The sequence below is a fragment of the Carlito syrichta genome, unplaced genomic scaffold, assembly GCF_000164805.1.
Source record: "Carlito syrichta isolate Samal-C Ts95f unplaced genomic scaffold, Tarsius_syrichta-2.0.1 Scaffold309728, whole genome shotgun sequence".
In the NCBI taxonomy this organism is placed as follows: Eukaryota; Metazoa; Chordata; class Mammalia; order Primates; family Tarsiidae; genus Carlito; species Carlito syrichta.
Window position 1 is genome coordinate 566031 of NW_007253824.1, and position 7012 is coordinate 573042.

The following is a 7012-nucleotide window of genomic DNA, read 5'->3' on the forward strand; positions in this document are numbered from 1 at the left end:
CCTGGATTATTATTGGTGTGTTTAAGGTCTCAATTTCTTCTTATTTCAACTTGGGGAGGTTGTGTGATGTCTGAAATTTCCCCATTTCCTTTTTGTTTTCATATATGTGTACATAGTAGTCTTTAATAAATCTTTTGTGTTTCTTTAGGGTCAGTTGTCACTTGACCATCTGAATTTCTGATTGTGTTTAGTTGGGCTTTTCTCTTTTTTTCTTGGTCAAGATAGCAAGGGGACAATCGATTTTGTTTATCCTTTCAAAGATCCAGCTTTTTGTTTCATTGATTTTTTGTATTATCTTTTTGTTTTCTATGTTCCTAATTTGGGCTTTTATTTTGGTGATCTGGATTCTTCTGCTGAAGTTAGGGTTTTGGTGGTCTTGCTTTTTCAGCTCTCTTCGATGACTTTTTAGGTTGTTATGTTGTAATCTTTCCATTTTCCTCATGTGTGTTTGTAGAGATATGAATTCCCATCTCAGTACTGTTTTCATGGTATCCCAGAGGTTTTGGTAAGATGTTTCTTCATTTTCACTTGTTTCCAGGTATCTTTTAATCTCTGTTTTAACTTCCATGTTGGCCCAGGAGTGATTTAGCATCATGCTGTATAGTCTCCTTGTCTGTGTTCATTTTGGGGTAACCTTGTTGGTGTTGATATTTTTTTATTCCACTGTGGTCTGAGATGGTGTATGGTGGTATTTCAAACTTGGGAAATTTGTTTATACTTAATTTATGGCCGAGGATGTGGTCAATCTTAGAGTATATTCCATGTGGTGATGAGTAGCATGTATATTCCATGGTTATTGGGTGGTGTATTCTGTAGGTATCAATTAAGTCCATTTGCTCAAGCATCACATTGAAATTATGGATCTCTTCTTTGATTTTTTGTCTTGATGGTCTATCTAGGGTTGTGAGTGGGGTATTTAAGTTCCCAGCTATGATAGTATTAGAATCAATAACTTTTTGAAGTTTACCTAGAAGCTGCTTTATGAAAATTGGTGTTCCAATGTTAAGTGCATATACATTTAGGATGAATATTTCTTGTTGATGGATTCAAACCTTTTATCAATATGTAGTGATCTTCCATATCTTTTTAATTTTTTGATAGCATAAAGGATATTTTGTCTGATATTAAGATTGTGATTCCTGTTTTCTTTTGTGTTTCATTCACCTGAAATTTTGTTTCCTATCCTCTTACTTTGAGTCTGTAAGTGTACTTTCTGGTGAGATTAGTTTCTTGGAGGCAAAATATTGTTGCCTCATGATATTTTATCCATATTGCCATCTATGTCTTTTCAGTGGTACATTTAGTTCATTCACATTCAGGCTAATTGTTGAAATGTAAGAGTTTATTCCTGTCATGAGGTTCTTATAGAGTCTGCTGTTATTGTTTTTTGCTTGTTTTCTTTCTTTTGATTTTTGGGTTGATTCATGTGTGTTTTCAATCTTTTTCCTACATTCATGTAAGGGCATTGTCATTCTCCCCCCCTCCTTCTTCTGCATTTAATACTTTCTTAAGTGTTTCTTCTAGTGCTGGTCTGGAGGTGGCATAAACTCTTAGGGATTGAATGTCTGGGAAAGATTTTAATTCTTCATCTCAGATGAAGCTTAGCTTTAGCTCAGTAGGTAATTCTTGGTCAAAATTGTTTATCTTTAAGAATGTTAAAGATTAGGCTCCAAGCTCTCCTTGCTTGAAGTGTTTCTGTGGATAAGTCTGCTACTATTCTAATTAGTCTTCCCCTGTAGGTAGTCTGACTTTTTTCTCTCACTGTCTTTAGGATTTTTCTTTTATACCTTTGTGTAGGTGAATTACCATGTGTCTAGGGGTTGGAGTATTCATTTGTCATCTTGCAGGGGTTCTTTGAATCTCTTGTGTTTGAATGGTTGTGTCACTGATGAGATGAGGGAAGTTTTCTTGGATAATTTCATGGAATGTTTGTTTCAGGATGTCTCTGTCTCTCTTTCTGCCTCATGAAGTTCAAGTAATCTTAGGTTCAGCCTCTTGAAATAATCGCTCATCTCTTGAAGGTTTTGTTCTGTCTTTTAAAACTTCTTTTCTATGTTTTTGATAGTTTGGGTTAGTTCCATATTTTGGTCCTCAAGCTCTAAGATTCTTTCTTTTGCTTGACTAATTCTGCTTTCTATGCTTATCAGTTTGTTATTTATTTCATTCACTGTATTCTTTATTGTTTTTATCTCAGTTATCAACTCCTTCATTCTTTCCTCTTGCCTCTCCTCAATTCTATTTATTTTCTCTATCAATGTCTTGATATCTGAGTTTGTGATTTGAGACCAGACATTCTGGGGACTCTTCATTGTTTGTATTCTGAGGTCTGTATTCTCAGTGCCTGACCTCCCAGGGGTCTGCTTGAGACCCATATTATTCTTTTGGTTTTTCTTCATTTGTGTAGATTTTCCACCCTCTTTTTTTCCCCCTCTTCTTTAATTCTGTTTTCAGGGATGGGGGGTAGCTTTCACCTCTGTTTGCTCAATCTCCTATTCTTCCTTATGTGGACTTTCTGGTTTTGCTCAATTCTGATGCTGGACTGTGGTGGGAGGCTGTACTTTGTGCAGTTTTGAGATTTAGTTGAGGGGGGAGGTGTAATTCACAATCTATCTGCATATCCCAGCATCCTCTGACAGGTTTGTAGGAACCCTGGAACCCACTCCTCACTTCCTTACAATCTGTCCATACAGTGGTGGTATAGGTTTGCTCCCTGAAAGCAAAATGAGGTAAGGAGGAAAAAAAAAAAAAGAATGGAAAAAGAAGGGGGGTGAGAGGAAGATGGAGAGAGAGGAGTAAGAGGGAAAATAGACAGACATACCACCTAACAAATAAAAAGAGACACAGACAAAGACAGAAAAGAGTAAAAAAAAATTAAAACATACAGACAATCATACAAACACACAAACCAACAAAAATTCTCCTGTTGATGTACTCTCCCTCTAAAATACTCATACACAGATAGGATGTCAAAAAAACAAAACAAAAACAAACAAAAAAATAAAATAGCAGTAACAAAGAAAGTATGAAATCGTTATTTAAAACTGAATGAGAGAGAAAAAATAAAATAAAAATGAGCAACAAACAAACTGACCAAAAAACAAAAGCAAAAAACTCACTCTGAGGTGGTTCCTATAAGTCCAACTTCCTTTCAGCTCTGATATCCAGCCTTCCCCTCTACTCTTAGCTTAGGCTGATAGAGTTGCTCTTAGCCTGGGTCAGATACCCCAGGCCTACTCTGGGAAGAGGGTGGATCAGATCTGGACTCACCCAGCTTCCTGCCTGTGAAGTCTCCCACTAAGATCTGAGGTATCTGTGTCTGATCCAGCATTGGGGAGGGGTTTCTGTCTCTCCCAGTTTGATGATATCACCTTAGGTTCCAAGTTGGAGGCTGGGTGGAGCTGGGTGGGGCAATGTAGGTTTCTGCCTGGTCCTGCTCCAGGGTCAGATAAAATGGCCGCAATCAGCATTTCCTCACTGGGGTGGGGCTCCTCTCCAGCTCTTCTCATCTTCGCTCTCCATAGATCGGATCAGAGCTCCAGCTGCTTTGCTGTCACAGGTGATGGTGTGGGCCAGATGCCAGGCAATGAGAATCAACAGTATTAGGCAGGCTGTTCTCAGAAGAGTCCTGAGAAAGGCAGACAATTCTGCATGCCAGTCCAATCCTGCATCCAATCTCAGGGCAGTGGGGGGTTGCAGTCACCTCCAGAGGAGAGCCCTGGATGCATGAATCTGAGTCTCCCCTCAGATGGACTTTTACTAACCCACCAGCACATGCCTACTCATGCAGAACGTCTTTATGGACACTGGCTTTTGCGGAGACTCCCACAGTCCAACCTGTCCCATCACCATCTTGCCAGAAATCCAAATCTCATATTTTAAAATGAGAAGTTATCAATATTAATTAGTCAGTTTAGACTTTTTTTTTTTTTTTTTAGTGAGAGAGCAGGATTTATTGAGAGAACAGAAAAGCTCCCACAGTGGGAGGGTACATGAAGGGGTTGCCCTAGACTGCTTTTTAAAAATAATCTATACTTTTATCACTGGTGCCAGGGAAAATATTTGAAAACAGAAGCAACAGAGGTGAGCTGGTTTCTCTTAGCCATAATGTATCTTCAGGTTTTAGAATCTCTGTGTGAAGTTTCTTCCATTATGGACAAGAGAACTGAGCACAACTGCATTGATTACTCCTTCTATTTAGAGCCAATGCTGACACTTCAGATTTCACTGCTGTTTTTTTCAAAGTGCAAATAGTCTGTGCTCTTAGAATCATGTAGGAAAACAAACTCAGTAGGAAGAAGAAAATCATAAAACACATGAAAACTATACAGCATTTTGACTGTGGGAAGTTAAAATCTTTGTGAGATCTACTGTGAATAAAATGGCAAAGCAATGACCTGTTATAAGTGGAAGCACACAGGAAATTAGCCTTCATAAACCAATAATAGAGAAACCATCCAAAAGGCACTCACTCTGATTGATCCACCATGACTTTCTCTATGGAGGCAATTACAGCCCTTGTAAAACTGAATGCCATGCTTTCTTTTCTCTCTAAAGACTTTTTCAAGCAACGCTACTTAAAAATAGTTTATATAGATATTCTCATAAATGTTAAATTGATCATGTGATAATCTGCTGTGATTCTTTCCATATTTTTAGTCCATATTGTTTAATACTTGTTATTTTATTAGTAGTGCATTATTATTCTTGGTGTTTTATTATTATTATTACATTTTTCTTACTAAAGAATTAATATCAAATAACCATCACTGACTTTTTCTCTCAATTTACTATAGACTGACTTTTCTATTTTTAAAAATGCCTAAGAAAGGAGATTCTACAATTTTACCTGGTAGTGTACATATTCTGAAGATTTTTTGCATTCATGAAGTTCTTTTTTATGTCAAATCTAAATTGTTCCTGGTAGAAATTATACTCAGTTCTTGTGACTCACTGGAAATAGGTAATAGATGGTTGACATTTTCTTTGACTGATATTAAGGATGAAACTTCTTAGGAAGCCATTTAATTGTGACAAATGGGGGCACAATAGTGAAGAAAAGATGAAAGTTAATTGATACTCTTCAGTTCAATATTAAATTACTTAAAAAAAATTCTAAAAATTTTCTGTAAGGCTACCTCCAAACCTTAGTAACTTATTATGGCTATTGTAAGAAAATTGTATAAACTTACTCTATTGAGTTCATTGTATTAACTAGCCTTTAATTTTTGAGTATTCACATTTTAGTTTATGACTCTCATTCTCAACCCTATGCAAAATACACCTCGGGAACAAATGACTTAGAAGTGTATTTACAGATACAGGTAAATACAGAATGGTATTTGTCCTATGTTTTTGAATAGCAGGCTTTACATGTAAGTATATAAAGTATGTGATATTAATTAACAATTTTAGTTTATTTAGTAAATGTACTTCAATTTCCATTTTCTGTGCATAAATATAATGTCTTAACAAATGTTACTCTCTGAACTCTCCCCCAAAATATTATGGAGCTGATAACAGCACTGCTCCATTTTCCTTTAAAGAAATGGAAAGGAAAAAGTTAAATAATTTACCCAAAGTTCTCTGAAAATTAGATAGTTAAGTTACAGAACTGGTATGTGAACACAGGTAGACTTATCAAAGTGACAATGCTCTTAATCACTATACAATGCTGTCTGTGCAAGTTGTATATGTAGTTATATATGTAAAAGCAGAAATGTATATCTTATAAAATCATCACTTAGTTACTAGTATATCTTATGTGTACTAAATATATAACTGTTTCCCTTTCTAAATATTATTCTCTTATATCTGAGGTATAGTCATTCTAATTCAACCAGTATTCTAAACTTAAAATTCAGAAATCATTTCAAATATATCCTTTCTTTCTTTTTATAACTATTAGGTCTCTAGTTTGAACATTATGCTTTCTAAAATATTCTCATACCTATATATTTCCAGCCAATATATTGCCCATCTCTTTGTTCTGAGCCTTATTACATCTATCCTGGTCAAATATAACAGCCTCTGGAGGGATCACTGTGGCTCAGTGCATTTCTTCTAGCACTCCCTCTTCAAATTTACCACACTATAACTACTCAGGAAACAATGTTCTGTTTGTTTTCTTAGAAGCTCATGTTTGCTCTTTTGTATTTTATTTTTGGGTTGAGATTTTACCACAACGATGAAACTAACATCATCAGATCTTATCAATGAAGGCAATCCAAGGACCTAAAGTAGCCACATACGTGAAATTTATCAACTATTCAATCAGAATATTTTCTGATTGAAAATAGCAAGTTTGACTATTATTTTAGATTAAAGCATATGAAGGCAAGGTTTAGAGGGTAATTAAGGAGAGATTCATCAAAGGAAATAAATAAATAACACTCCTTGAGTCATAGACTTTTTCATATCCTTTAATCTGAAATAATAGTCAAACTTGCTATTTTCAATCATAGACTTTTTCAGCCCTGAAGCTTACCATGACATTTGCATCTTTGAAGCTAGATATTCATTACTCTGTTTCTGTAATCTTTGAAGTCACCACAAATCTTTGTCGGTCTTCCAATTACAGGCAATCCACACCAGCTTGATGGGTTTCTTTTCTGTTATATCTCAAGATGACTTGAAAAGTTTTGGGAAAGTGTCAATCACTCTTATTGAGTCATAGATATGACCTCATCCACCTGAGAAATGCCTTGTTTACAATCCACATTTCACAGACACAGACTCCAAAACACAGATCAACCAGATGTTTTGCTAGTATATAGGACTATAGATTGTACAGACAAGAGATAAATCTAGATATCTTGATTGTCAGTCCAATATTCTTTCCTTTGGAGCACAAAGACATCATTAGAGCAAACATGAGCTTCTGAGAAAACAAACAGACCATTGTTTCCTGAGAACCCTATAAAACGGTTTGTAAAGTCAGAATAGAGGTGATTTCCTTGCTTCATCCAATTTATACACTGTCCTGTTGCAAGGAGTTTATATTATTGACATAAAA